General features: G+C 35.3%; 1 long non-coding RNA gene across 1 annotated transcript in view; it reads right to left on the bottom strand.

The window, feature by feature from the left end:
• LOC127555143 (uncharacterized) overlaps nucleotides 1-24,739 on the bottom strand; it is a 54,178-nt gene that overhangs the window by 17,922 nt on the left and 11,517 nt on the right. The window contains exon 2 of the long non-coding RNA XR_007952165.1: nucleotides 23,541-23,651. This is a non-coding gene — a long non-coding RNA (uncharacterized LOC127555143). The remainder of the gene's footprint in view (nucleotides 1-23,540; nucleotides 23,652-24,739) is intronic.

Here is a 24,739-nt window from a genome sequence, read left to right on the forward strand (position 1 = left end):
CTTTCTTCAAACATACTCAAATCTCTCCCCTCCTGGAAAAATGTTTTTGTTAAATTCCATCATTCCCTCAAGCTCTTGTCCTATATCTTTCTTTTCTTTCTCAACTAATCCCAAAATATTCATCTATCCTTATTTCCTTTTCTGTCACTCTTTTCTAAGCCTTTTGGAGTCGGCTTCTGACCTCATCACTTGACTGAAATCATCTTCTGTAAAGATACCAATGAACTTTTAATTTTTAAATTTGATGGTCTTCATCCTTCTTGAAACATCTGTGAAAACTTAATGATTAACTACCTTTTCCTATTAGATATCCTCTTCTCACAGGAGTTTTGTGATCCCACTCTCTTCCACTGTTTTATTACTCTTTCATTTCATTTGTTAGCTTATCCAGATCATTCCCCCTAACTGTGGGGATACTCCACTGTTCTCTTTTAGTTCCCCCTTCTTTTCTCATTCCTGCTTCTCTTCCTATCCTCATTTCTGGCCCTGGGGTTTAACAAACATCTCTACGCAGATGATTCATAGATCTGCATATTTAGCCACCCCTCCAAACCCACCTTCTCTGCCCTGGAGATTTAATCCCACATTCTCAATTGCTTATTGAATATTTCAAGTTAGTGTCTTGGAGACATTCACACTCAATACATCAAAAAACGAATTCATTATCTTCCTCACCTCCTTTCCAACCCTACCCTTTTCCAAGCTTCATTTTTGTTGAAGGGACTGTATTCCTTCTATTCTCCCGTTTTCTTAATATTTGGTATCATTGCCAACTCTTTTCTCTGACCTCAATTATTCAGTCAGTTGCCAAATCTTATTTCTACTTCTACAATATCTCTCATTTCTGACCTCTTCTCTCCACAGCCCTAGCATGTGCAAGAGCCTCATGTCCTTATCTCGTTTCTCCCCACATCAGTCTTATTGTATACCCTCTTGCCAAAGTGGTTTTCCACTTTGCCAATGTGGAATCCTCTCGACTCTCACTTTTCAACTTAGTTATCTCCTTGGGATCCCCATTGTCCTGAGGATCACATTTATATTTCTCTGCTGGAAATGTATACCAAGATAAGGTCGAAATGGGTTCATGATCTAGACATAAAGAATGACACTATAAACAAATTAAAAGAACATAGAATAGTTTACCTCTCAGACCTGTGAAAGAGGAAGGAATCTGTGACCAAAGAAGAGCTAGAAATCATTATTAATCATAAAATAGATAATTTTGACTATATTAAGTTAAAAAGTTTTTGTACAAACAAAAGTAATAAGACAAGATTAGAAGGGAAGCAATAAACTGGGAAAACATTTTGTAATGCGGGAGAAACTGAGACAGGAGAGCGATTAGAGAGTTTTAAATATTTTATTAATGGGAGAGTAAGATTGATGGACAGGACTCTCATCTCAAATTATCCAGTGCTGAATGGGAGAATCTATAACCTTTATATACCTTTTGGAGACAAAGAAGAGGGAAAGAGCGGGAAAGCCACTGTCCAGCTAGAAAAGGCTATAAACTGAAAAAAAAAAAAAAAAAAAAAAAAAAAAACAACCCAGAGACAGGATGTCTGAATACCCAGAGATAAAGATGTCAGTGAAATACCTTGAAATATTTTAGAGGGATATAATAAATTCTTGAGGACAGAAGATAGTCAGGAGGTCTACTCTCTTGTTTATCTTGCTCGGGCTAACAATTTATAACCTTAGACTAATTGGTCCTCAGCCTTCATGGACCAGAGGGAGATTTACGCTTAGGGGAGTAATTAGGGAGACCAAGACAAGGGAAACTTGTACAAGGAAACTGAGTCAGGACAGTCAAAGAGGACTGTGGCATAACATTTTTACATCCAAAGGATCTGATAAAGGCCTCGTTCCTAAAATATATATAGAGAGAATTGACTCAAATTTATAATAGTTCAAGCCATTCTCCAATTGATAAATGGTCAAAGGATATGAACAATTTTCAGATGAAAAAAATTGAAACTATTTGTAGCCACATGAAAAGGTGCTTCAAATCACTATTGATCAGAGAAATGCAAATTAAGACAACTCTAAGATACCACCACACATCTGTCAGATTGGCTAGAGACAGGAAAAGATAATGCGGAATGTTGGAGGGATGTGAGAAAACAGGGACACTGATACATTGTGGTGGAACTGTGAACACATCCAGCCATTCTGGAGAGCAATTTGGAACTATGCTCAAAAAGTTATCAAACTGTGCATACCCTTTGATCCAGCAGTATTTCTACTGGGCTTATACCCCAAAGAGATCTTAAAGGAGGGAAAGGGACCCACATGTCCAAAAATGTTTGTGGCAGCCCTGTTTATAGTCACAAGAAACTGGAAAATGAATGGATGCCTATCAATTGGTGAATAGCTGGGTAAATTGTGGTATATGAATGTTATGGAATATTATTGTTCTGTAAGAAACCACCAGCAGGATGAATACAGAGAGCTTGGTGAGATTTACATGAACTGATGCTAAGTGAAATAAGCAGGACCAGGAGATCATTATACATGGCAACAACAAAATTATACGATGATCAATCCTGATGACTGTGGCGCTCTTCAATATTAAGATAATTCAAACCAGTTCCATTTGTGATGAAGAGAGCATCTATACCCAGAGAGAGAACTATGGGAACAGAGTATGAACTACAACATAGCATTCTCACTCTCTCTGTTCTTCCTTCTTGATCTGATTTTTCTTGTGCAACAAGATAACTATATAAATAGGTATACATATATTGGATCTAACATGTATTTCAACATATTTAACATGTATTGGACTACCTGCCAGCTAGGGGAGGGGGTGAGGGGAAGGAGGGGAAAAGTTGGATCAGAAGATTTTTCAAGGGCCAATGTTGGAAAAATTACCCATGCCTATGCTTTGTAAATAAAAAGCTTTAATAAATAAATACATTTCTCTGTTCAGATTTTTTTAAAGTCCTTCAAAACCTGCCCCCAATTATCTTTCTATCCTCATTATTCCTGACTACCACTACTATATTGTGTTATCCATCTGAACTCTCTTCTGTGTTTCCCTATCTGTATCTGTATCTGGCCTTTCCCTCGTGCCTTGACTTCTTATCTTGTTCCCCAATACCCTAATACCAACTTGTTAAAATCCTTTTTTTCCCTTCAAGTTGAACCTTTTGACAGAGGGCCTTTTCCTTATCTTTCAAATGTTAGTGATCTCTCCCAATTGCCTAAGTATTTTTTCTTTACAGTAACCATTCCCAGAAACTTTAATTATTTTGTATTTATGTTCATTCGATTTCCTTGTACATGTACATGCTGCCTCTTCCATTGGAGTGTAAGGTTTCTGAGAACAAGGATTATTCCATTTTTTTATTTGCCTGGCACATAAAATGCTTTGTGACTGATTAATTTAGTCCAACCTCTTCTTATAGAAGAGGAAATTTAAACTAGGGAGGTTGTATGAATTACCCCTAAATCAGATAAATAATAAGCAGAACTGTTTAAAGAGATCTGGTTTGCAGCTTCCTCCATTAACACAAAGTTCCCAGTGGTTCCTTTCTCCCTTACTCTTTGATCTCCTAGGTTATTGTCTCATTTGAGAGGTGACTCTACAGGTTAGAGCTGGCAACAGGGGGCAGGCTAAAAATAGCTGCCCCTGGAGTTTGGGGAGTTTGTCTGGGAAAGGATGTGGCTAATAAGCGAGCTCTACAGGCAGCCTGAAGCCAGTGTGATTCATCTGGAAGTCTGCAGTCCTTAATTCAGGAACATTTCAAAAATCTTGCAAGAGTTGTTCATTAGGATGCAAAAACCCACTTGATATTCCAAATAGTGAGCCTCATTAAAAACTAATCAGGGCTCCTTACCTTGCCCTCTGCTTTTGCACATGACACTGCCTTCTGCATCTGGCTGGGCAGAGAGAGGAGTGAGTCTGTGCCCTCTTACCAGCTGTCACAAGCACTTGCCTCAGATGGCAGCACCATTAGCCATCACCTTGGGAGCTCTCAATGTGATCAAGGGCTATGGAAGATGGGTTGTGACAATAGTCCCTAACTTATTACTGGACCGAGCTTATCATTCATCTCCATTTTTCTTCTTAAGGAGAAAGTGCCATTTAGATACAGTTAGATACAATTCCTCTGTCAGAATTGTCCTAGTTTTTCCCTGACTTCTGTGTCTGGTCTGAGCCCTGAGGAAGTCCTGGACATTTGCTGCTGGTTCCCTTCATCCCTGATGAGGCTCAAGTTGTCGTAGTTGAGCTTAATCAGTTTTAGGCAAGAGGAATACATAAGGGCTGAGTTTATTTCCCTTAAGTAAGTGGGGGAAGGAGAGGAATATTTGGAACACAAAACCCTCAGGGTTTTGGAATTTGAATATGCCAGAAAGAGAAATGAATGAACTAAGACCAGGCCTGCAAACTGAACTTGAAAGTTGGAAGGGACCTTAGCCTTTGAGATTATCCAGTTTAAACAACCTCTTTATTTCATAATTTCATAGATCTAGAGCTTGGAATCCATCTAGTTCAACCTCCTCAATGAACAAACTTGAGACACAGGTTAAATGAATGCATTAAGATCATTAGAATAGCCAGCCTCAGAGGCAGAATTTGAATCCAGGTTTTTCTTCCATTACACTGATTTTGTGAAGAAAATGATATGCAGTGAGGGGAAATGTTCCCATACTCAACAATTCAACCAAATTATACAAACATTTATGAAGCAAAGCATTGTATTTAAGAGACAAATTAGTTCCTGTGTTCAAAAAACAGTAGGTGGTTCAGCGATTAGAGTGTAGTTGGTCTCATAGTCAGGAAGATATGAGTTCAATTCTGGCCTCAGTGTGATCCTGGGCATGTCACTTAATCTCTGTCTGCCTCAGTTTCCTCATTTGTTAAACAGGGATAATAACAATACCTACCTCCCATGGTTGTTGAGAGGATCAAGTGAAAGACTTAGCAGAGAGTAAGAGCTTTATAAAAATGAGTTTTTATTATTGTTGTTGTGGAACATATATTCTACTTTCTCTTTAAGGAAGTACTCTGAAAGTGTGACTCTTTATTTGGTTTGCCTTTGAATTCTGTTGAAAAATTTAAAGAGGTCTTCATTTGAAAGTTATGTGTGTGCTGGGACACCCCCTAACATAGAGGAACATTTGTTGAATCTGCCTTTGGTACAGGTGTGAGAAATCTCTCTTCTTGTATCTGGGTACTTAAATCAGACAGTTGAATAGCTAATGAGTTAGTAAATGTGTGTCAAAAATAACTACTACATTGCATTATTACCCTTTCATAGATAGGTTAAAAAGATCTCTCTAACTCCTAGCATTTTTACTCGTCTAGTGACAATCTCACCAGCCCTTAATATAATGGCTCACATTTCTATAGAAGTTTACAGCATTTTTTTTTAATGGAGGAGACCAATTGTATTATTGGGTTGACTATTTGCAAGATGAGCATTTGTGCTCTGAATTTTTGCATTTCTGTTTATTACTGTTGACCATTAAGTTACTACTGATCATCTTTTAGGCCTTCTAGTTTTAGATTTATGACTCTGTGACCCTTTAGTCCCTTCCCAGAAATGCCATATTCTTCCCGTTATGTTTTTTTTAGTCCCGTGTTTTCTCCTTGGAGTGCCTGGTATAAGAATTTTTTTTTTCCTGGCTCTCCTTTGAGATATAAAACAGCCAAGGGATGCTGGATTACATTTTCAGAGGAAAGTAACTATGGTGGGAAGGGGACTGGAAACTGTTACACATAGAATGGTTTGGTTTTGTGTTACTCTAGAAAGCAGAACAATGGAAAGAACTTCCAGAGAGTCAGATTTCAACTCAGCATAGGGAACAGTTATCTACTTATGAAATATTCTGTTTCAAATTATGATTGTGTAGTCATCTTTTTTTTTTTTTTCAGTAGTGTCCAACTCCTTTTGACTCCATTTGGGATTTTCTTGGCAAAGATACTAAAATGGTTTGTCATTTCCTTTACCAGCTTATTTTACAGATGAGGAAACTGAGGCAAACAGGGTCAAGTGACTTGCCCAAGGTCACACAGTTACTAAGTGTCTGACTCCAATTTGAACTCCTGATTCTAGGACCAATGCTCTATCTACCGCACCACTTAGTTGAGTTGTTTCAAGAGGTGGTAATAAAAGAATGGGTAGACTCCTGCTAAAGATTCTATAGAGTTTGAATTAAAGAACCACAAGGATCTCTTCTGTCTTTAGGATTCTTTTATTCTTTTGATTCTGACATATTCCAGCCAAGGCACTGGGTGGCCATTCTAATCTTTAGCAAATATCAAATTTGACCACTGTAATAAAAGGGAGACGTAATAAATGAAAATCAGAACACAAGATGACAAACATAGTACTTAGCACAGTTCTAAGTGCTGGGGATATAAATATAAGCAAAAGGAATCATAATTACTGTCCTCAAAGAACTTACATTGTAATGAAGGAAGACAACACATAGAAGGGATCTTAAAAGCAGAGTGAGAAGAGTACTATCTATATGGGTGAGTGCTGCTGAAATCCATAATGTCAGAAGAAAAGCCAGGAATGAAGTTTGACTGGCCTGGGATTCTCCTCAAATGGAGCCTTCAGTAGGAACTCACCAACAGGAGAGTGGAGTTACTGTGGTAGAGCATTCCTCCTGCCTGAGAAAACTTGGAGGAAAGAAAGTTAGGTAATTTCCACTGAGAGACAGGTACAAGGGCAGCTGAAACATGACATTGAAGTCCAGACAACAACGAAAAAACAGACTATCATTATTACTCTCTTGCTGGTTGGTTAAAATCTCTTTGTGTTTATATATTGTACATTGTACTCTCGTTTTAGTTTTTAATTATACCATTAATAGAATTCATAGCCAGTCTTTCAAGTCAGATATCACTTGTTCTATGTTCTGATGCTCCCAATCAGTAACTACTCTTTCTCCTTATGACCTCACCTGGTACTGTGTTTTGTACTTATATAATAACTTTTTATAATTATGTGTGCAATACCTCTATTTGCTATAACAAATGGTTCCTTTTCTCATGTCTTTATTTAAGCTGAGCATATTCTTGAGCAGCTATACATTTTAACAAATGCAGTAGGCACTTAGAAATGTTTGACGAATTGCATTTGTAATGGTAGTTTGTTCTCTTCAAACTGGCCTGAATGATTAGTCTGCCCATGATTTTATTGAGAGATGTCTAACATTATGCTTTCCTCATTTCATGGAATCGTAAAATGTCAGAGTTGGAAGGACCTTAGAGGGCACCTAGTAGCTTACTGATACATTAACATTCTTAATTAGTGGTTATCCAGCTTCTGCCCTATTTCATTTCATTCAATTCCATTAATTAAAAATCTATTATTTACTATATACCACAGAGACAAAAATAAAATAGTTCTTGGTTTTTATTACCTTATATTTTAGCAGGGACAACATGTAAAAAGATAAATATTAAAGGTATGCAAAGTAATTTCTACAGCTTGTAAGAAAGTTTTCCTTGTATTGAACCAAAACACTAACAGCCATCAAGTAGAAGCTGGAAGAGCATTTGTCAGGGGTGCTGTAAGCAGGGAGACTTGTGTTGGAGAAAGGATGACCTCTCTCAGATTCTGGAATTCTATATCTCCAGTCACTAGAACTGTATCTGGGTTTAAGATCAAGTCAAATTTCTTTTTCATAGGATAGCCTTCTAAACAGTTGAAGACAACTGGATGTGGGACTCATATCTACTGGAGAGACTTTGATGGATTGCTTGAGTTCAGAAATTCTAAGGTATAAAAGAGTTAAAGTTGATTGAGAATCTGTTCCATGTTTAGTGCCAATGTGGAGAGCCCCTGGCTGTAATTTGACTTTGGGGTCACCAGGCTGCTTAAGGAAGGGTGAAATGACCCCAGATGGAAAAAAAGGCAGTTAAAACTTCTACTCTTATTGGTAGTGGGATTCATCTCATAAGTGGCTATTGTAATTTCACTGGGTGAGATAGAGACCCAATCTCTTCTCCTTAAATGTTGAAGGTGATAATCATTTCACTTTTGAGTCTGTTCATTTCAAGGATATGTCTCCTCAGTTCTTTTAGGAGAAACATTGCTTGCTAAAATCAAGATGCAAAATACCTATAGTAGAAAAGAAATGTTAGTCTGAATAATTTGTGAATCTATGAAGGCTCCTAGTTATAATCCTGATTACTTTTCTTTCCAAGTATTAACATCTGTTTAATAAACTATTCTAGAATTTTGTCGTGGTCTACAAACTAGTATGTTTGTTAATATTCATGCTTAAATTTACTTGGACTCAGATCCACTGAACATTAGGATCAATGATATACTGCCTTCAATATTTCCATCTTTGCCTAAATATTTTTTCTATTGGTAGTTCATCTCAATGAGTATTTGGCTTCTTAGTCATCTGTTTCATAAGGCTTTTAGCTGAAAAGGACCTTAGTGATAATCTTATTTTATGGGTGAGGAAATGAGAGAACAAAAAAGGGATGTGATTTGCCTAAGTTACACAACAATACAAAAATTATATATCTTGTCATATGTAAACTCCTTGAGGGTAGGGGCTGTCTTGTTTTTTACCTTGTATCCCCAGAACTTATAGTAGCATATAACAAGTACTTCACAAATGTTTATTGCATTGAACCAAATTGAATTAAAGGCATTGCATGCATTTGATACAGCAAAAAAAGAGTATATAATGAGAATATTAACACTGAGAATCAGATCACAAAGAATCCACATAACTGTACAACAGCAACAATGGAACCAAAGTTGCTTCATGCAGAAGAGTGCCAAGCCGGTGCCCAAAACTGTATTCAACAAAACCAGTCTCAGAGCCAACTTGAGTCTGACAGCCTATGCAATATTCCACATCTACAGTCCCTAATCTCTGCAAAAAGGGAGTGAGATGTGTTTTCTCAACTCTACACCAGTATCAAGCTTTTTAATCACTATAATTAGCATTCAATGATGAGAGGATGCCATCTCCCTTAAAGTCTTTGCCACTACCTGGGGGCCTTTATTATAGTGCCTTGCCTGAAAAATTGGACCATGATTGATGTGAATGCCTGATGCCTCTGTTCCTCCCAGATGACTGCCATGTTCTCAAGTGAGCTTCAGAGCTTCAGGAGAGCTGTTGTAACAGCTGCCAAGAATATCTGAGCTCATCTGATTAAGTCCAAAGTGGATAAAGCAAGGTGGGTTTGAAATGAACACTGCACATAAGACAGCATGTTCAGATGACTTGGAGATCCAAGATGGAGCATCAGTTTCACTAAGATTATAGAATATAGAGCTGGAAGGCACCTCAGAAATCATCTTGTCCAAAGATTCTTTTTTAAAAATAAATTTTAATTGATATTTTCTGTTTCTTACATGTATCTCATGTCCTTTCCCTTCCTGTCCTCTGGAGTGAATTCATGTGACAATAATATTTTTTAAGAGAAGAAAAAAATAGCAAAACTGATATATTGAGAATGTCTGAAAAGGTGCTATGTGTCACACTTGTGGATCTCTCACTTACATGAAGGAGTAAGTTTGGGATGGTCTTCTCATATGCCTTTATTCAAGTCTCATTTGATCTTTTTAATTTTGTTACATTTATTTTTGATTTTTTTTGGTGAGTTTTTTCCATTTCCACTGTTATTATAATATGTATATTTTGACTCTCTTATTTCACTCTGCATCAATTCATATAGATCTTTTCATGCATCTCTGTACTCATCACATGGATTATTTCTTGCAGCACAATAATATTCCATTGTATTAATATGCAACTATTTCTTTAGATATTATCCATCTAATGAGCAATTACTTGATTTCTGTATCACAAAAAATGCTGCTATAAATATTTTGGAGTATATGTAGACATTTTTCTGATCAATGACTTCCTTGAGGTATAATTCTACTGAGGAGTCTCTGATACAAAGAGTATAGAAATTTTGTCAATTTATTTTCAGAATTTCATTGTTTTCCAAAATGGTTGTAACCATTTCACAACTTAACCAATAATATATTAGTGTGTCCATCTTTTCAGAATCCCTCCAACATTGGTTGTTGCCATTTTGGGTCTTTTTTTATTTGTGTTCCAATTTGCAGGTAAAGCCTTGGGGTTGTTTTGATTTTCATTTCTCTTGGAGCATTTTTTCATGTGGCTATGAATACTTTGCAATTCTTTTGAAGAGCATTTGTTCATATCCTTTGAACATTTATCTTTGGGGGAATGGATACTTGTCTTATATTTGTCTAAAGATTTTAAATTTTTTTTGTTATCACGGACCATTTTGGCACTAAATTAAAGTCCCCTTCTCATCCTCATTTTTATTATTGTTATTGTTTGTTGTTTTGTTTTGTTTTGTTTTTGGCCATTTGTGTTTTTCTCCTTTACAAATTCCTTATTAAAGAAATGCTAAATTTCAGTTCCAGGAAGGTTAAAAAGATGAAATTATCTTTCCATCCAAGTCTTTCCTTTACAAATCTATTTATGGATGCCCCATGGATTTGTAAACTAGGTTAAGAACTCCTGATGTAGTCTAACTTTACCCAAAGATGAGGAAACTGAGCCCTAGAGAAGTGAAGTGACTTTTCCAGCAGAACCTGTCCTCTAATATAGACCCTTTGGTTTTAAATTCATTCTTTATTCTTCCTCAATAGCATACGAACTTCTTGAGGATATCACTATTTTGTTTATGTCTGTATCACTTAAGCCTATTAAAATAGATGGCATATATTACTTTGCACTTAATAAATATTTATCACTTAAATTGACCTACAGAATGATAATTGTACATATCAAAGGATAAAAAAAAACTGAGTTTTTTTAATCTTTTAAAAACATTTCTTGTAGTTTTTTGTTTTTATATCACCTTTATTTCTAAATACATTCTTCTACTTCTACCCAATGAAGTTTGTGACAAAATATCACAAAGAAGGGGAAAAATCAATTTAGCAAAATCAGTGAAAGTATCAACTGAGTCCCCCAGTACATGCAATATTCCACACTCACAGCCTCCAACCTCTGCACAAATGGAGGAAGATATTTTTCCTCAATTATTCCTCAGGGCCAGACTTCCTAATCATAATAATTAGATGTCACTGAGTTACTTTTATTTAGCAAATTATACTTTTTAGAACTTATCTTCTTATTTGGAATTTTAGGACACTACTATGACACATTGTAAACTCTTAAATGCTAGTTGATTGACTTTCCTTTGTTTGACCTCATGATCAACAATATCTGCAAACTCTTTAATTATTCTGAGATGTTGTGTATTTGACCTGGGAAACTTAGATTCACTAAGTGTTTTTACTACCTCTTAAACAAACTTGAGTTTCCCCTCTGCTAAGGCCATTGCTCTTTCTAACTTTGTCATCCTCCTTTAAAGATGAAATAGAGTAAATAAGAAGTGAGTAGTTCTTTGTTGTTGACATCATAAATTCCTGGCAAGGCCCCCTTCCTTTTCTTGTGGTTCTTTTTGACTTTAAAAAAAGCTCTTAAAGTTTTATTTAGAATTTTTCTTTTTTAGTTTGTTTTTTTTCCTGTTCCTTTTAAAATTTGTTTTTTCCCCTATTTCTTTTTTTTTTTTTTTAATCCTCTGCTTTTTTTGGTTTGTGTTTTTCCCATTCCTTTTTTGTTTATTTGTTGGCCTACCCTCACTCCATTTTTTCTAGAATTTTTCATAAGTCTCAGTTCATGCAGGGCTTTGGCTTTTTTATTTTCTTCTTAAGGATCTATTGGTCTCTTTTTAATTTTTTTTCTTATTTATAGGGCCTGCTTCTACCATTTATGTGTGTGTGTGTGTGTGTGTGTGTGTGTGTTTTAATCTGAGCTCACTGGAGAGCTCCTGGTAAGACCAACTTGACAGTTTTTACAATCTTCTCTTTTTCCTTCTCATCAGAATCATTTAGGATAATATCAACTTTCTGTATTTGAGAATCATTAACCCATTGAGTAATATTCACTTTTAGATTCAGGTGATAGGATTGTTCTTATTCTTTTTCTGAATTCCTACAACTTTTCCTAATGTTTGATCTCCTCTTGGACTATCACAAATTCCATGATAACATGCTCATGTCTCCCAAGTTTCCTATCATTTCCACTTCATCAAATTGTTCCTTCTTATTGATCAGAACTAGGTCTAGAATAGCAATTTCCTTCACTGTTTATATTAGCAGTTCTCATAGTTTAGTCCAGAGATCCTTGAGGATCCCTAAGACTCTTTTAGGGGATTTATGATTTTTGAGAATGCAAAGGGGACCAAAAGTATAAGGAGACCAAGGTGTTTGAGAGATGTTGGTTTACCCCATCTTTTGATTGATGAAACTATTAAAAAAATAAGTGATAAATATATCAGCTATATATATATTTTAACAAATTAATTTCTAATTGATACCTGTGTTTGGTGTCTGCCATTATTGCTATAACTTACATCCATGTCTACTTTGTTATTTACAACATTAACTTATCATCCATTGTACAGAAATACATTTTCACAATTTCTTACTTTTAAAAAAAGAACAAAGTAGATGATGAACACCATTGGAGATAAATAAAAACTTCCTAAAAATTAGAGCTACCTAAATATGGAATGGGATACCCTCAAAGGTGGTGGTGGGCTCCCCCTTGCTGAAGATCTTCAAAATTCTCTTTCTCATATGGGTTGGATTAGATGGCCATTAAGGTATGAAATCCTATGATTTTAAGTCACTGATTTAAGGATCATTTAAAATTAGAAGGGATCCTAAATGTTATTGATTCTTTTATTTTAAAGATAAGGAAACTAAATGCAAAAAGATTAAATAACTTGCCTAAGGTCATATAGTCAGTAAGCAAAGAAATTGAGATTAGAATCTACCTTTTCTGCTTCTTAATTTAGGGCTTTCTACTACTACTGCTTGTCTGCTATCAGGTATGCAACAATTTGGATAATATAATCCTACTCTAGTAGGATGACAAATGATACTATATTACTCTAGATATAGTCTGGGAAGTGGTGTGAAGAAAGAGGAACATCTTCCTTTATCTATCAGAGATCTGCTTATTTTATTATTACAAAGAAAATCCTCTCTGACATCCTATCATATGATGAGTTCTTTGCATCTATACTGGTCAGTCATAAAAATCACACAGATCTTGAGCCAAAAAGAATCAAAGTTGCTTAGAACTGAAAGCAGCTTCAAAGAAAAGCTCAACTTTTTCTTTTTTCTTTTCTTTTTAAAAATAATAACCTTTTATTTTCAAAATACATGCAAAGATAGTTTTCAACAATCACCGCTGCAAATCCTAGTGTTCTAAATTTTCCTCCCTCCCTTTTCCTTTCTCCCTTCCCCTAGACAACAAATAATCCAATATAAATTAAACGTGCAATTCTTCTAAACATTTTCCCACATGTATCATGTCAAATCCCTTTTCAGCAAGACTCTTCTGTGCAAATTTCCACTGAGTAGTCATACAGTCTCTACTTTTAGACCTCCAGATATGGAGAAGCCATGACCTCCCATGGAAGCCCATCCCATTTTGGGTTAAGTCCAGTTGTTTGGAAGTTTTTCTTTATATCAAGCCAAAATCTGTTTTTTGCAATTCCTTTTCCCCTTGACTCTCACTGCTTCTCATTCTGTTCTGCTCCCAAATAAAACAAGTGGAATCTCTGTTTCATAAGGCAGTTGATAACAGTTGTCTTATTCCACCCAAATCTTCTCTTTCCCAGGCTAAACAACTTTAATATTGTTTATTATCCTTATATAGAAAACTGAGTAGAATTCTAAACTGACTTAAGATAATTTTCTGTATACATTTGTGTATGCTAGATAGTCTTATATAAACTACTAACCTCATTCAGTTTAAACATTTGCAACATATATTTTTAACAGGCAACTAGGTGACACATTTACCTGGATTCAGGAAGATCTGAGTTCAGATCCATTCTCAGACACTTCCTAATTGTGTGATCCTGGGCAAGGTACTTAACCTCTGCTGCCTTGATTCCCTTATGTGTAAAAGGAGGATAACAGTATTCATGTCCTAGATTGGTTATGAGGATCAAATGAAATAATATTTGTAAAGCACTTTGCAGACCTTAAAGCACTACATAAGTTTTTATGCAGGCCTAAAGCACTACATAAGTTTTTATGATTATGATTAATTTGAACTCTGATTTATCTACAGAGGTACCAAACAGAGGTAGTTGTCAGTAACAACTCATGTTTTTATGTCATCTAATGGTTTATAAATAACTCTTTTCAACTTATCCTAAGAGGAAGATACTAGTATTATTGCCATTTTACATATGGAAAAACTGAGACTAAGGAAGTTTATGTAATTTGTCTAGGTTTGCATAGTAAGAATTAAAATGTCAGAGTTGGAATTGAAATTCATGTATCCAGTTCCAAGGCTAGTACTCATTTTATTTTTCCAGACTGTCTCTCAGCATGTCTGTATTTATTCTGCTCCATTGTTTCAAAGATCCCTTCTGGTTCTAAAGTCCTGTTTGGCAGGAGGGTGTCATTTTGGTTTGTTGCTGTAGGTATTACTCTCTCTTTATCCTACAAGATGTACTTGGCTCTTGCTCAAATTAAGCTCTATCCCAATCCCAAATCTAAGGCCAAGATGATCCTTTGGCAAACATTAACTGGACATTAATGTCTCAGAAAAGCAGTTTTACATAGTAGATGGGACAGAGAATTTTGAGTAGGAAGACCTTAATTCAAATTCAGTGTCAGACACTTATTAGCTTTGTGACTCTGAACAATCATTTCATCTCTTTAGGCATCTATCCTCTCATTTGTGAAATGGAAAATTTGGACTTCTGGTCCCCTTTTAAAATCTATGATTCTATGATAATCTCAGCTATTTCTTTTATATTGTTTTTTGGGCTATGTCAAAAAAATTTCTATCACTCCAGAATCTTTCTACTACAATATTTAACCAACGGATATTTGGAGACTTTAAATACCAAACTCCATTGAGGTGAGGGGGGGTACATTTCAGGGAAGATACAAAAAAATTGGAGGATATCCAGAGGAAACTGACCAGGATGCTGAGGGTACTGGGAATCTTATCATAAAATGTTTAGTTAAAATCATCCACTTCAGGAAACCAATTAGAATAAGAGATAGGATAAGAGACTGAGAAGATTCTGACAGGATTCAAGCAAGCAGAGGTCCAAGATGGAAAGTCATAGTTTATCTGGTTCAACCTCCTCATTATACAGGGGAGAAAACTGAAGCCCAAGGAGATTCATTGACTTGCCCAAGATCTCATAAATTTGAGCCTTAGAGATGTGATTTGAACACTGGTTCTCTGATTCCAGAGCCAATGATCTTTTCATGGGTTATGGAATCATTAGGGCTAGAAACCGTGGGAGAAATAGATTTGGACTCCAGAGAGACAGTGAATCTACAGGGTGAGCTTCTTCAGGCATTGACTTAAGAGACCAATGGTAAGATGATGAAACAAAAGGAGGTGGTAAACAAGAAAAGGAAAACTACATTTAGGTTTAGAATCCTGAAGGTCAAAGTGAGAGTGAAGGAAGCAAGTTCTGGAAATCTGTAAAAAGGACAATTCCTGATTATGGAAAATGATATAATATCACAGACCAGACCAAGAAAAAGACTTTGATGACAAAAAAAGGTTAAAGAAAGTTTCTTTTCTTTTAAAATTTGTTTTCTAAAAACTTATTTTATTTTTAATTTATGAAATAAAATAAATATTTTGCTAACATAGTACAATAAAAAGACTTGCACATGGAATTGCAAGTTTACTATATACTATATATAACGAAATGTCTTCTTTTTCCCCTTTTTTCTTCTCCTCCCAGATGACTATCATTAGACACAAATAGGTATACATGTATATATGTCCTGACTTGTGGGACCAGAGTGTGGACCCTGAAAGAAAAGAGAACGGGCAAGGGACAGGAGACGTGAAGAATGGAGACAAGACAGGCTTTCTGATCAAGTCTCGTTTATTGTGGGCAAAAGTACAAGTATTTATAGCAAGAAGAAAGGAAGTAGGGGACACACAAACTCAGTACAGAGGGACCCTAGACAAAAGATTAGTTTCTCACCAAAGGACGAGTTGACCAGGGGTCTTTGGTGACGTAGGAAGCTCCAGGATGTGATTAGAAAGTGCCTAGTTGTCTGCCTATCCAAGGTTAAAGTAGTCTTAGGAATGTGGCCTTATTACCTGTAGATTAGTGCTGGCTCCCCACATATATACACATACACATATATGTTTGTACATATACACATATATGCATATATAAAATTATTCTATATAAGTTTCTATTTATTAGTTCTTTCTTTGGATGTAGATAATATTTTTATTTATGTGTCCTTTATAGTTAATTTGGGTATTTATAGTAGTCAAAATAACTTACTCCCTCAAAGTCATTTTAAAACCAATATTATTGTTACTGTATACAATGTTCTCTTGATTCTATTTATTTCACTCTTCATTATTTCATGCAAGTCTATCCATGTTTTTCCAAGATTATCAAGCTCATCATTTCTTCAAGTACAGTAGCATTCTATCACAACGATGTACCACAGCAAGGAGTTTCAATAAACTACTATGAATATTTGAAAACTGGTAACTGTTATTTATCTTGTTACTGACTCTTCCATCCTCAATCCCCAACTACTCCTTTGTATTATATAATCCCACTGTAGTGTTTAGAATTCATAGAACTTTAGAGTTAGAAGGGGCTTTACACTTGATTTAGTATAATATTGTCATTTTCCAAATAAAAAAGTGAGGTATAGAGAGATGATTTATTCTAGGTAATATCTAAGAGACTGATGAGCTGTTATGATTATGAAGGCACAGGGGGAAAGGTATATTAAAAATAAAAGTATTCTCATAGTTGTACTTTTAGAATTTAGAAGCTCCTGTGTACAAGAAATGGTTGATTGAAACTTGAACGAGACCCCTGAGACTAGGTTGGAGAGGACAAGGGTAGGATGATGGGAGAGTACTCCCTTGTGGCCACAGTACTTGTATTCATCCCTCCTCTCCTCTACATCTCTTTATTCGAGATAACCAATTTTATTTTTAGAGAGGAATTCAAGACACGGTACCTATGCCTTTTTCTGAAAGGAATGTTCTGAATGCTAAGAATTATAGGTGTTAGGGGTAGCTAGCTGGTGCAGTGGACAGAGTCCTAGAATCAGCAGGACCCAAGTTCAAGTCTAACCTCAGACACTTACTAGCTATTTGATCCCGAACAAGTTACTTAATCTTAATGCATCCAAAAAATAAAAAAAAAAGAAAGGAAAAAAAATATAGATGTTGCACCTGGTTACCAGGAGAGAAAATTCTAAGCAGGTAAGTCCTTATCTATACCATGTGGATAGCTATGTAATTCACATTATATGTGGATAGTGCCAAGCCTGCATAACAAAATGCTAGAAAAAGCCATCTTTTTTGTAGATGTCACTATTTCGATGCACCAGTGTACATAGAAGCATAGATTTAGAGGAAGGAACCTTAGAGACCCTCTATTACAACCCCTTCATTTTACAGGTGATGAACCTGAGACCAAGAAAGATTTAATGATTTAACCTCTAAAGGCAGGATATGAAACTAGATTCTCTGGTCCCATTTTTGAAACTCATGGCAAGATAAAAAACATAATGTATAATGAATGAACCCAGTAGTGTTCTTATACTTGACAAGATAATTTGACATAAGATTCATCTTGTGGAATATTCATATAATCACAGAAATTCACTGTTGAATTATAGGGACTGTACAGGTCATCTAGTCTATAAAAGCAGAATATTAGAAATTTATAAGTAAATGAAAATTTAAGAGAGGCCCTACTACTTAGGTCAATTCACTAGGCTTCTAATTTCACAGAACCAATTGCTACTCAAGGCTAGTAGCCTACATGTTGATACCAGCATATATTATAAGATATAAGAAGATCCTAACAATTTTTGTTCTATAACCAGATCCAATTAGGTTTATTCTCAGAATTTAATATTGTTTGAATCTTTGTAATTCATAATATCTTTTCCTCATTCTAGGATCTTTACATCTGTATATTAGGTCTAATGTTCCAAATGTGTTTTTGACTTTGATTTTTCCTGTTGGATATTTACTGTATTCTTGATTGATAACTTAAATGTGAATTTTGTGGTCTTAAAATAACTTTTTAGAATTCCTTGAAAGTCCTTTGGGGCAACTAGGTGGTACAATGAATAAATGTTGAACTTTAAATTCAGAAGCCTAAATCCTGACTCAGATTCTTATAGTTTTATAATGCAATCACTTAAGCTCACTGGGCCTCAATTTCCCCATCTATAAAAGTGAGTATAATAGCAGAACCATTGTCACTGGATTGTTTTGAGAATCAAATAAGTTAACATGTAAAGTGCTTTTCAAACCTTAAAAAGTTATACATAAAGCTAGCTATTATGATTTAAACAGTATTTAGTCTCATACTTCTTATACCTTTAGCTGTTGTATCATGTTGCTGACTCATATTTGGTCTGAAGTTCTCCAAAAGCCACAAGTAAAGATCTTTTTCATGTGAATTGTTGTCAATTCATGATTTGACATTCTGTACTTGAGCGGTTGATTTTTTGAATTACAAGTATTGTATTTTATATTTATTCTTACATAGTTTATCTCTTTAGATTTGATCTTTTAATTCTCCTGAGATCTTTTTGGATTTTGATTGTTATACATATAAACTATCCACCTTAGCTCTGCTTTATTTGCAAATTCTATAATCACTAGGTTTTTGACTGAGTCAATGACAAAAATATTGTATTCAACAGAACTAGGGACAGATCCTGAGGTTACTTTAGTAAAGAACTCCTTTACAGTTATTGACATTGATTTATTCACTGGTACTCTTTGGGATTGGTTAAAAAATCTGAGATGTTTAGCCTATAGAAGAGAAGATTCAAGGGTCAAAATAATTGCAGTCAGATATTTGAAGGTCAAAATTTTTTATGGAAGAGGGATTCTGCTTTCATGCTTGACTGCAGAAGGTAGATCTTTGAGTAATGGATGATAGTTTTAAAAGGTCAGATTTAGGCTTACTGTCAGGAAAAACTTCCTAGCAATTGAAGTTTTCCAAAAGCATGATAGACTGCTTTAGAAATAGTAAGGTTCTTTGTTATTGGAGGTCTTCAGTTTGAGGCTGAATGACTATTTGTCAGGCATATTGTGCTGAAGATTTCTTTCTGAGAATATATTAGAGAATATAGCCACTGATATTCCTTCCAATTGTAAAATTCCATGATGCTGATCATTTAACCAATTCTAGATCTATTTAAGCATATGATCATCTAGCCCACACCTTTTCTTCTTATCCACAAGAATAATTTGAAAGACTGTCAAATGCCTAGAAAAATGCAAATATACTATTTGGTTATTTTCTTGATCAACTAGTCTGGTTAATTGGTCAGAAAACAAACTAATAAAAAACCCAAACCAGTATGAGTGTTATATGAACAGTCCTAGATGAAACCATATTCACACTTAGTGACAACTAATTCCTTTTCTGAATACTCTCTCTAAAAATAAGTTACAGAATTTTGCCAGGGAATGAATTCAAGGCTCCCATTTTGTATTCTAAAGACGCTATAATCTCCCCTGTTTTTTTTTTTTTTGGGGGGGGGGAGAGAAGTAACAACATTTTCTTGTCCAAAGTCCTATGGAAAATTTCTCATCCCTTACCATTTGCAAAGCTCATAGATAGGTCAGCAAACACAATAATTAGTTCTTCTATTACCTTGGGATGTAGATTATCAAAGCTTGATAACATGAACCTTATGTGCTTTCTTACTTTCTACTCACACTTGCTGGATTTCTATGTCCTGCCATCCATTTTTGTTCTATCCATCCTAATCCAAATATAATTTTTCTAGGTAGAGAAAATGGAAGCAAAATTAGGGTTTAATTGTTCTGTCTTCTTTCTGTCAGCTGTTATTCTCCCCCCTCCCCTCACCATTTACTTTGTGCTTCATTTCTGTTCTGTATTTTATCTTTTTCTTAGCTTCTACCTGGAAAGATCAGGATGAGACCAAGGAGGAGAAGTTGTAATACATCTTTCTACCAGCACAATATTTGTTAATGAAGATGCAGAATATTAAAGCTTCAAACTTAAGAGATAAAATAGAATTAAAAGGCCTTAATACTACAGCTGAAATAATGAGGCTATTAACTTCAGCCACTAGCCTTAATCACAAGACTAAGGAGCTATGTGCTAATTGAATAGGGCACATGAATAACCTTGCAGATACAAAAGCTTTTTGTTCTAATTTTTTTTTCAATTTTTTGGATTTTTTTCATTTGAGGACTATTAGGCTAGAAGTTACTGATTTGTCATAGCATGTCATATATTAATCAAGTATAAATGCATCTTTAGGTTGTTTCCCATTTCTTTCAGGTAAATATTCAATTTTTGAATTGAAACCATAATGAAAGATTAATATTTTTAGAAAATTGCTAAAATTATTGGAAATATTTTGGAAGTTTATATAAATCCTCATATTTTCCTTGTAAATTGGGATTCTTGTTTAAAACATATAATAATCAATAATCCTCCTTACAATTGCTTGAGAAATTCACAAATCTGTATTTATAAAGATGATTCCCAAATATAATAGAGTGACTCAGATTTTTGCTTCTATACATTTTTCACAAATACATTATTCATTTACATAGTAAAGCAGATAACATTACAAACTGGAAAAAGCTTTGCTTTAACAAACTGATTTCTTATTTCTAGTCATTAACTAGTGGTATGACCTTTAAAATAGTAGCTTCTCTGAGTCTCAGGGCCTATTTCTTTCCCAAACTATTTGGCATCTGCAGTAGAATTTGTAATAACTAGAATGTGTGAGGAATAATGTGCTCCAGTTAATTAGGTTGCCTGATTAACTAAGAGACAAACTAAGAATACTTTTGCATAAGCTTTTGTTATTAAAAAACTTTTAACCTATTTTCTGCCTGAGAAATGCCACATTGAACATATTCTTGAGGGAAATTAGATCTTTTAAGGTCCCCTAATCATTTTGGTGATCACTAATTCTCTTTTTCCATGATATGTAATGGAAATGGATCTGGTATTGTTATGCCACAGTTCTCTTTAACTGTCCTGACTCAGTTTCCTTGTACAAGTTTCCCTTGTCTCAGTCTCCCTAATTACTCCCCTAAGTTGTAAATCTCCCTCTGGTCCATGAAGGCTGAGGACCAATTAGTCTAAGGTTATAAATTGTTAGCCAAGCAAGATAAACAAGAGAGTAGATTTCCTGACTGATTTACAATATCCCTTTAGAATATTCCAAGATAACCCATGATATCTTTACTTCTTTGTATTCAGACATCCTGTCTCTGGATTTTTTTAAGGGTTTTATGGCTTCCCCTTCCTGATAGAAACTTTCCCTCCCTTCCTCTTCTTTGTCTCCAAAAAGGTATTTAAGAAGTTGGGGTTCTTCCATTCATTGCTGGAGGATGGCGGCTGGCAGCTGGCAGCTGGCTGTATGCTGGACGCTGGATTCTTTGGGATGACAGTCTCCTCCAGACCTGGGACCAACATGGATTCCTTGGTCCCAGAATATCTTTATCTCTGTCTGACTGGATAATTTGAGACGAGAGTCCTGTCCAGTCAATCTTACTCTCCCATTAATAAAATATTAAAACTCTCTAATCTCTCTCCTGCCTCAGTTTCTCCAACATTACAGTATAAGAAGTCAGGTTGAATCCTATAAGCATAATTTCTGAAATTTACCTTTCTGAAACTAGATTGTAAATTTTTTGAGTATAGAAACCAGGTTGAACTCTGACACTTAATATTGGTGAATAAAATACCTAATACCTATTTATTTTTTTGATGATTTATTTCTATTAAAGATGAAACACAGAGAAATAAAAGGCCTATAACACTGAGGACTCAGGTAAATTGAAGTCCAATAAGATTATTCTTTATTGATGGATTCTTTATTAAAAAGTCCTTGTGCCTTTAAAACTTTAATGAAAGGTTACAGGTATGACAAATTTCTCTTGAAAATAGTATATAAAGGCAAATGAGGGAACTTCTCAATACAAATGAGCCCATTGTAGTCTTAATTCAGATTCTGTGACAAAAATTTGCTATTCCTGGTTAATTATATTCTAAGGTTACAAGTATCAAAGCCCATCTCAGTGGTAAGAAGAAAGTCTGTTTTCTTAAATGCTTTTTATAGACTGTTTCCATCTCCAAATTGTAGCTAAAAATTCTTTTTATGGCAAAACCTTTGAGATGTGAAGTGATAGTAGCAGTTGTATAGAGCACAGTCCCATGGCAAAAGATAATTAAAAAACAGGACAATCTGACTTGGTGATGGTAGGGACAGTGATTCAGAAGACCTACAATTATAGCTTCAATTGGGTGGTAGAGAAGGCTGGTGGGGATTGTGAAGTGGGGTTAAGGAATAGTGATTGATTTAAGAAGAAGCATACCTCCATCCAAAGGAAGAAACGAGCCTCTCCTGATATTGCTGTCCTGGACCAAAGGCTCATTTTCTTCCAAACTAACTAAGGTGAAGTCCCAAGTTCCATGTTTGAAGGTCATGCTTTCAAGACTCAACTCCATGAGTGTGTTTTGGTCACATATACTCATGGTATGTGCAGATCCATGTTTCCTATTTGTAGATTTTCCATCCATAATTCCTTTTAAAGTTCAGTTTTCCCATTGAATATGTAGAGTGTGTGTGTGTGTGTGTGTGTGTGTGTGTGTGTGTGTGTGTTTTGCAAGAAATTGGGGGTTAAGTGACTTGCCCAAGGTCATATAGCTAGGAAGTGTAAAGTGTCAGAATTTAGATTTGAACTCAGGTCTTTCTTATTTTAGGGGCCAGTGCTCTATCCACTTCACCATCTAACTGCCTCAAAAGTGTAAGTTTTTGTGGGAAATATTAGCTCAAATGTATTATTCATTTATATGTATTGGTATTTAGGCGCCACTTGAAGCTTTTCATGACTCTCTTGACCTTATATGATGTTTCTCTTTAACCTCTTTTTGTCTATCCCTATTATCTGGCACTTAGCTTGTAGCAACTGTTAATTAGCTTTTATAAATATTAAAGAGAGAACATCATGTAGTGAATAGAACTGGGGATGTGAATCAGGAGAACTGGGTTTAAATCCTTCCCTATTGTTGCTTCTCCTTTGTTCTTGAAGAAGACCATGATATTAGGAGCGGATGCCATGACATACTTGTGAATTTGATTTGAATGAGGGAAAGTATTACCAAGTCCTCAGACTCATTTTTACCTCCAGAACTATCTGGATTCAGTGGCCAGGCATAGAACAGGATGCACAGAGATGGTCCTGTTTGCAGGTAATTCTCTAGATGGTGAGTAACTTACAGATCTTTTAAACCTCAATTTCCTTATCTATAGGACAAAGAAAATAATATTTATTCTTATTTTTCCTCACAAGGTGACTGGGATGAAAGTGATCTACAGATTTAAATGCGAGTTATTATTAGAGTAAAGTAGTTAGCATTTTGCACTAGCGTTAAAAATGCAGAACAAAAAGCAGAGATTTTGTTTCTGAGGGGATATGAGGTCACTTACCTTTTTCAGGCTTGTCCTGTCAATCTAATATCTATGATTTTCATGGTTAGTGGGAGAAATTTCCTTGCCATAGTTTCTTCTGGATCTTTCACGATTTTGCCAAGTGGTGGCCTAGGAAGGAACCAGATGGATTAGAGGAATTAAAAGGAATTTTAAAATCATGACTCTGATAAGAATTAAACTGAGAGTCCAGAGGAATCAGTTCAAAAGACACACTTGAAATCTGCCTTAAGGTCCCTCTAGCTAGCTGGCTAAATTTAGTTTACTGAGTTTATAAAAAAAAAAAAAAAAGAAAAGAAAAGGAAAGGAAAGGAAAAAGTCCCTTCAGCTATGAACTACAAACCCAACAGACTTGTGAAAGAAGAAAACATAATGCAGCAGAGGACCAGAAGATGGCAGTACAAAGTAATAGCCACAAAAGCAGCACTAAAGATGGCAAAAGAGAACAAAATGGCAGAGAGAATAGGGCAGCAGAGAATCCTCCATGCAATAGAGAAGGCTTGCATGATGATAGCAGCAGAGGACAATGCTGACTCTCTCATGCTAGAATTGTGAACTTCAGCCCCATGTGTTCCTGGTGTGTACCCCACCACACATTTTTTCCTGATCATATGTGTTTTCTGCAATTTGTGAGTTCTCCCATTGGTGGTATGGAGTTTTATGGGAGAATATATTCTTGGAGGAATCTTGTATTGCCTCTTAAACTACTAGATTGTTTTATTAAATGCCTTTTGCTTTGAACCAATGTCTTTTCTAGTGGGATTAATATGGAAGTTGGGGTATAGGTTCTTCATTTTATACATCTGATTTCCCTAAATTAGATTACAAGGCCTTTGAAAGCAGCAAAATCTTATACCTCCCTATAGTTCCAAGTCCCAATATAGGGCTAAAAAATATGGAAACCACTCAATACATTAAGCTCCTCCAGTCACATTATTTTAAAAGCAATTTCTTTGCTAAATTGGCTCAATTTTTGACAGTTCTGAAGATTGTAAGAATGTTCTTTCATGCTTGGTTCTGACAGTTAATGCCTACTAGTCTCCATGACATTCCCTTCCTTTCTTTCAGAACCTGCTTCAGAGTCTTTTTTTTTTTTTACCTCAAATCTTGTCCTCATACTAGGAGGCTTAAACATACATATCAATATTCCCTCAAACACCCAAATTTTTCAGTTCCTCAATGTAATTATTTCATATGAC

This window comes from Antechinus flavipes, chromosome 3 (genome assembly GCF_016432865.1).
Source record: "Antechinus flavipes isolate AdamAnt ecotype Samford, QLD, Australia chromosome 3, AdamAnt_v2, whole genome shotgun sequence".
Lineage (NCBI taxonomy): Eukaryota > Metazoa > Chordata > Mammalia > Dasyuromorphia > Dasyuridae > Antechinus > Antechinus flavipes.